Below are 8,294 nucleotides of genomic sequence, written 5' to 3'. Positions count from 1 at the left end.
GCCCTTAAACAGATCATCGGATCATCAAGTTTCAAGTAACTAAAAAGAAGCTTAAAAATGTGATATTTCTGTCACATTTACTTTATTCTACGTCTCATTCAAAACGTCTCCAATAATACACCATTCGGACTAACCAGATCCTGTAAAAAAAACAAAACATTAAATTCTGAGCTCCTCCTTGTAATTGGGAGGTCATAATTGATTATTCTAAGATGAACATTCACTTGACAAATATTCACTGAAAATCAGGCTGTTTACACAGAGCAGAGAGGAGAGGACAGGAGAGGCTGTAACAATGCAAACAGTTCAATATGAATAATATGTAGAGACTCAAATGTTTTTTTTCCAATATCCATGACACTTATGACACTTTCTCTTTTTTAGGATTTCTGTCATTATAGCTGTGTTATACTGAACAAAAGACATTTTTGAGTTGTTCCCACTTCTAGCCTTGATTGTGCTGATATCACTAAGGTGAAGGACTTATATATTGTAGAGAAATACAAGGACACAGTGAGTAAAATGTGACAGGAGCAAATACGCTCTGAAACGGCTTGGGGTTCAGAGGGTTCAGAGAGTCTAATAAAGGCTGTTGGCTCAAAGTACTTCACAATACAGTAAGAAACACTACAAATATCGATAAATAAAACATGTGAATTGAAAACAAAAACTGTGCAATAAAAGCAAGTAATCAAATGAATAACAAAAAACAAATGCACGGTTGCCCATAAAGTTGGAATCAAATATTTTTTACCTCTTTCCATAGAATGATTGTGACAATGAGATTTATTCTTTACATATAAAGTGTATATCTTCTCAAAATGTTATTTATCAATCTCTTCCAAACATATCACAATGGAAATGAAACCACAATTACAGAGGATTGTGTCTGAAAACAAAATGATTCCATGGCATCAGTCTGGTTGTCATTCAGAAACACAGGAAGGAGGTTGAAAGGCACAGTGTAATGATCTAAATCTATTCAACAGTATGTAGAACGGTTAATAAAATCTGTTCTCTCTGGACCAGCAACAACAACGAAGTTCTAATAACATACTACATAATATATACCATGAGGTAGTTCCTCTGCATAATGACTGATATTTGTGATACTTTAAGTACTTTTCACTGATGGTTTAAATTAGTAAGATTTTCAATGAAGTACTTGTGATGGAATGATTTTACAGTATGTATTGCAGTAGTAGTATTAGGATGAAGACTGAAATACCTCCTCCACTCCGAGTTAAATTTTATCTGCAGTGCTGTAATCTAACAAAGTACATTTACTCAAGTACTTTTGCGACTTGAACTTTACTTCTACTTTATGTTACTTCTACACCACTATATTCTGAGGTAAATATTGTAAGTTTGTACTCCACTACATTTAGCTGGCAGCTTTAGTGACTTATTAGGACAAGATTTAACATAAAAAATACTTCTTCTTTTTTTCAATTTGAAGTATTAAGACATTTTTTTAATTAAAACTCATAACAGTATTTTAAGTAGTTAAATGATCATTGTTCATTAAAATGCTGCTTACATAAATGTATACATTTATCAGTACAAATAATCTAATAATATATTTACATTCATATTTAGTCATTTAGCAGACGCTTTAAAAGCCACTTACAGGAAGAAAAAAATGTATTTAGAATATGTATAACAATCTGTGTGTGTCCATTCTGCATAAGAGTACTTTTACTTTTGATACTAAGTATTTTGATGCTGATACTTTTGTACTTTTACTTCATTAAGTTTTGAATGCAGGACTTTTACTTGTAGTGGAGTAATTTCACAGTGTTGTATTGGTACTTTTACTAAAGTAAGGATCTGAATACTTTTCTACCACTGATTATATGTATATATTATGTGGACTATAGCAGGATTACCTTTTTGCCACTTGTTTTGAACTCCTTGAAATCACATGTCGTATCCTACAAGGTGACCATAAGAAAATGTCACAACAAAAATTTTATTAGTTCCATTTTAAAACACATTTTGTCCCAAGAAAACCTTGGTTTCTCCACCTATTGTGTATTACTTATTTGGTTTAAATAATTTGCCATATTTGGATGAATCACATTCAGATTATGTGGTCTGTCTCCAGTCTTACACCCATTACCTCTTAAAATGACACCTTGCAGGTAATGTGGTAGAGAAAATAGAATGAGCAGCTGAGAAAAATCAGGTAATAGTTCAAGGAATCATCCTGTTCTGAAGAAGCAATCTTCATTTTGTGTTTTCCTAAGAGAAAATAGGGACCACACCTGTAGATCTTACCTCAGTGAAGAGTCCTCAGCTGTGGATTAGATCCAGTAAATCCCTGCATGGCCACTGGAAATAAATAAATAAACAGTTCAAATTCATGCAGTAATGACATCTGTCCAGTGGTGAAGCAGCTCTGTCATGATAAGAGCTCACTCTTGTGAATATGAGATATTTTGAAGCACTTTTCATGACAACAATCTTTATCAGAACAAGTTGTGTTTTCTATGCAGTCCAGTTTTCCGAACTACACTAGGATATATCTGAGCTGTTCTCAATGTTTCTGTTATTATGTGACTGAGATACTCAGTGGTGGAAAAGAGCCCTACTTAAGTAAATGTACTAATGGCACACTGTGAAATGACTCCACTACGAGTAAAAGTCCTGCTTTCAAAACTTACTTAAGTAAAAGTACAAAAGTATCAGCATCAAAATGTACTTAAAGTATCAAAAGTAAAAGTACTCGTAATGCAGAATGGACCTACTCAAATTGTTTTACATATTCTAAATATATTACATTATTTGCATTGATGCATTTATGTAAGTAGCATTTTAATTTTGTAAAGGCAGGGCATTTTAACTTCCCAATATACTGTTCTGGGGTGTCATTTAAAAACAAATGTCTGATCACATTAGATTTATCATTTGTTTCATGTTAAATCTTGACCCAAAAAGTAATTGAAGCTGGCAGCTAAATGTAGTGGAGTAAAAAGTACAATATTCTCCTCAAAATGTAGTCCAATAGAAGTATAGAGTTACATAAAATGAAAATACTCAAGTAAAGTATTGTACTTAGCACCAAATTGTACTTAAGTACAGCACTTGAGTCAATGTACTCAGTTCCATTCCACCACTGTAGATCTGGACGTACTAACGCAATATAATGAAGAATTATTGGGTTCAATCTTGATTATGGTTGCCTTTTAGATTTTCCCATTAAAATCTGCAGGTACAAAACTGAAGACATGTCATACATACACATTTTGTTGAGCAAAAAAAGAAAGCACCAACTAAGAAATATAGAATACTGAAATGCTTTTTTGTATGTTTCTAGTACCAGGGCATTTTTCCCACAATCAAAATAAAATCTCTGCAGTCCAGTTTCAGACACTTGTAGCATCCAGACTAGAACTCTGGATGTACTAATAGGCTACCATGTAATGAATCACTAATAATAAATAACAATGTTGTGTGTTAAAACCAGTAAAGTATGTGGTTCTTTTTAGTGTTATTATTGAGACAACTCTTTATTGTCTTTTACAAGAAAGAAAAAGAAACATATTGTAAAAATTGCATTATGATATTGCAATTAAGCTAACTAGCTGCTAGCGGTTACCCTAGCTTAAACAAGTACCCAACTATCCCTTTAATGTTGGTAAATTAATTTACATCTTACTGTATAACAATGAGCTTTAGAGTTGCTGGTATGTAGCCTTTTTTGTTAACTTTGAACAAAGCCAGGATAGCTGTTCTGCCTGTTTACAGTGTGTGCGTGAGGCTAAGCTAACTCGCTACTTTTTTGTGCCCTGACAACTGTTGTTTACCTTCAAAGTCTTTACACATACTATAGTGGTGAGAATAAGGGGAATATATTTATAAATAAAAATACATACATAAATTAAATAATATTACAACCAATCATACAATTAAAAAGCAGCCCTATTGGCAGTCAGATCATTACATCATTCATCCATCATTTGTATATAATAAACCTCCAGAAAGTTTTAAAAAGCATATCAAATTTTCCAAACTTCATCAAGCCTAAAATCTGCGTTTCTAACTGAAGATTAAATGTTTCACATATTCACACAACTTACATTGTCTTCTGAAGTTCACAATAGCTGTATTTCTATTTTTTTCTTTGTTTTGCAGAAGAGTGATAAGTACTTGACTTTTAAACTCTTTTAATCAACCTCCCCTGGACTTTACACCCCCCCCCCCCCCACCACCACCTCGTGCTTTTTGCGCTACACTTATAGACTGTATAAAATGACTACACTGCACTGTGAACTGATTTTTATATTTATGTCTATTTTCTGTGTACAAAAACAGTTCTGCTGCTACACTTCTGTACAATATACATTTTATATTTTTTACAGTTTTTTTTTTTATATTCATATTTATACTTTATTTATCTGACATTCCAGAGTACAATCACTGTGAGCCAATGCAACAAAATTCCATTCAATGTGTTTATGTATAACTGAATGACAACAAAGTCTCTCTAAGTCTAAGTCTTAACATTTCAGGTGATTCTTAGTGTGCAGGCTATGTGATATGCTGCACAAAGTTCTGATTTATTACTATTTTAGCAGATCTTCACTCGTACTGCACAGAGAAAATATGGCTTTGAAACACAAATCAGCCATTTTAGAGACTCAAATTTGCCAGAATAAGAACAAACTTGACAATAAAATACCTTTACGCCCAGAGGGCAGGTGATGTCTGTCTCCTGCTAATGCCTTGTTATTCCAACATCATTCAGGGATTCTTCCATTCAGTAATGCAGCTCATGAATAGTTGGAGGTTTGTTTGGAAAGGTATATTTTTCATTCACATTCACAAATTCTTGGACAGTGTTGCTTTATTACAAACACACATAACATTGAGTGTAGTAGTCAGTCAGTGAAACAGAGAGCAGACTCTTTTACAAACAACCACTGTGACACCTAGTGGCCAACACAGCCTCCAGGGGACTATTCCTACTGCGCAGCACATATTTATCCTCATGTGGCTCCATCATGAGACTGCACCAGAGATACACTATGAGGCTCAATGGTAAAATGAACTTAAGTGAGATCTATCATTGTCAAAGCAAGTGAAAATGCAGAAAATATACTGTGATTAGGACCAGGTTTTGGATTTGATCAGTGTTCGGCTCATTAAAGTAACTTGTTATGTTGGACCTGGGCATTACTTTTTAAATACTTTTTTGGGGAAAAGTCACTCTGTGTAGTAAAAAAAAAAAATCTGAATTATCACACACCTGAGAGAATTTTTCAACACCAAAACCCCAAACAATTGAATGGAAGCAGGTAACACTCCCAGATTAGACATAAATACACAGATAAATGGACTAATTCTACACAGTTGCCCATAAAGTTGGATTTTTTTTAACCTCTTTTCATGAAATGATTGTGACAATGTGATTTATTATGGACAGATAAAGTGTATGTCTTCTCAAAACTTTATTAATCAATCTTTCCCAAACATATTACAATGAAAATTAAATCACAATTAACAGAGGATTGTGTCTGAAAACAAAAATTATTCCAACTTTATGTCCGACCGTGTATTATAAGTTACACTTACTGATGCTGTAAAATGTTTTAGCCATAAAATACTTTATTTTCAGTTATGACCAAGTTTAAAATCTACATATTTTTCATCTATAGTAAAACAATCTACAGTAATGTAATGCAATTTATACACTGCTGACTGGGTCTGTCAGGAAGTTAACTTCAGTCCCTGAATGTCTTACATTCAACAGGTAAAATAGTAGATAAGTGTGTCGTCTTACGCTATTTTGTTCTTTTTGTTAATATGAGAACAAAAATAATGATTTGCTTCAAAGGAAATATGCGGTATCCCTAACGTCAAACATGTGAGCCAAACATTTACAATAAAATATCCATGAAAATGTTTTTGTTTTTTTCAACAAAGACCCTGTAAGGAGCTTTACACAGTTTCACACGTACCAAAACAAAAGAAAGTGAAATAACTGTAACTGTAACTGAAATCAAACTCTGGGCAAATAGCATTCAATGTAGGAGAAAGTGATGAGTAAATGAATAACTAAATAAAGACACACAGAGTAAACAACCACTCTCAGAAGCTACCTAAAAGTAAAAGACAAAATCATTTTGTCACTGTATAGCATTTAATCATGTAGATTTAGAATTTTGTTATTTATGTCAGAAAGGACATTTTTGATAATATTTTGACATATAAAACTGTATATTTGTCTAGCAGGGGCTGAAGATCCCTGTTTTTATCATTTAAGTATGATTAAATTCGACACATGTTAAGTCTTAAAAACAGGCAGTAAAAGAACAGCTGCACAGTGAAATAAAGATGATTATGCAAGAACAAATAAAAAAAATATATATCTTGAAGGTATCTTTTGATGTCTTCTGACAATGTGATGAAGACAGCGTGTTCCTGTGGTGTTTGTACTGTGTGTAGTGTGTGTGTGTGTGTGTGTGTGTGTGTGCGTGCAGCTCTGTGGTGAAAATATTCTGCTCGGTCTGAAGACATTACCACAGACCCTCACAGTCTGCCTGATAGTCTGTTCTCACGTTCTGATTTAAACCAGTTTACCAATTCCATTATGCTAAGCCCGAACACTGGTTGGGAAATGATGAACGATTATGTGAAACACATAATCTCCCTGCTGCACCATCATTGCAATATGACAGCCAAATTTCATTCATCCTATCCAATTTCTTCCTTATTTAAGGAAAGAAAATTACTGGTCCCAGTAATCAGATATGTAGCGAGGCTGTGTGCAAGAGTTAAGCCCACTCCCATTAGGCTTTCTGCCTTGCTCCTGCTGTAGTCAAATACACACACACTAACACACACACGCACACACACACACAGAGGAAGACAGATACACATGTTCCACATGTCTGACCCTCCTCAGTTCTCACATCCCCTTTCACCCGCTTCAAGGACTATTATTTGGCCTTGATATATTCTCTACAACATCATCCGTTAGCGATGCCAGTTTGAAACACAGTGTCCCTTAAGTGGTTTAGAGAGCTGCAGACAGGCAGTTCTCCCCACCCTACACACACACACACACACACACACACACTAACACACACACACTTCAAACTCGCATCTCTGAAAAAGACACGCACAAATATCCTTTTTCCAAACCAAAAAAAAAAACATCTTTATTTTTCAAATTAGGCTAAATTAGATAAGAATGCAATTTTGTCTTTTTGTCTGTGATTATCCTCTGACAAAAATCAAATGTAATGAGGAGACATTATTTGGCACCAATATTCATTCCCCTTCTTTCTATTTTCTATCTCTGTGGAGTAAAAATCACCAGTGTGCTGCTATATTAAACACCATGTAATTTATTGCTAATACACTGTGGATATCATGGGCTCTTAGAGAGCTCACAAACAGAGAGGGGTGCATTATTGAGCCTATGACTGTTTGTTCTCCGCCACACATGTCCAATTTCTCTCTCCAATCGGGAATGCATTATAGGTGTAATTGAAAATTAGTAGTACATCTTTTCTGGGTTTTTTTTTCTTTTTTTCAGGGGGTAATTTATCAGGCTTCATTGTTCCTGTGTGACACCTCCAGGGCCTGTTTCTAACAAGGAGCCTGGAGCACCGAGAGGCTTTCTGCTCGCCCAGGCCCCGCAGCGCTTTCTCTGCTTTGTCACTAATTGTGGCCTCCTCTCCACTGAATTGTGATTCGGGTAAAAGAGCTTGTTGGCTCGATGCAATGAAGCTGCCGGTGACGCTCTCACCATTATCAAAGATACTCTTGATCTTTTCAAAAGCAGGAAATAGATTTTTTTTCCCAAGCCCCTGTTCAATCACACAGTAGGTTGGGGAGGGGGGGGGGGCTGGAGCAAAAAAAGTAATTTGCAATGCGTCCATTAGTTCTTCATTAAAGCAAGATTAAATTGCACCTCAAATCACATCTGCCTTTTCTAGAGTAAAGGGTGACAGTTTTAGGGCCAAAACTAATTACTAGTGCCAATGAATGAGAGAGGAAAACAGGGCTGTTTTTACATGAGATAGTGTGGCCTGTCATTATATTCAGACTAATTCCACTCTGCCTGCTCTCTTAATGAGACCAGAACATCCTCACATCTCTCTCTCTCTCTCTCTCTCTCTCTCTCTCTCTCTCTCTCTCTCTGTATCTGTATCTGCACTCGCTCCAAATGTATAATTTTGATAGCACTTGGAGTTTGCATTAATTAATTTTTCCGCGAGACCTGCTACAAGTGCCAAATCTGTGATGTTCTGAATTATCATTTAGAGAGAAAGAAAAGAGAG

Source organism: Centropristis striata, chromosome 9 (assembly GCF_030273125.1).
Source record: "Centropristis striata isolate RG_2023a ecotype Rhode Island chromosome 9, C.striata_1.0, whole genome shotgun sequence".
NCBI lineage: Eukaryota > Metazoa > Chordata > Actinopteri > Perciformes > Serranidae > Centropristis > Centropristis striata.
The sequence above is the reverse complement of the archived record's forward strand: the minus strand, read 5'-3'. Positions refer to the sequence as shown.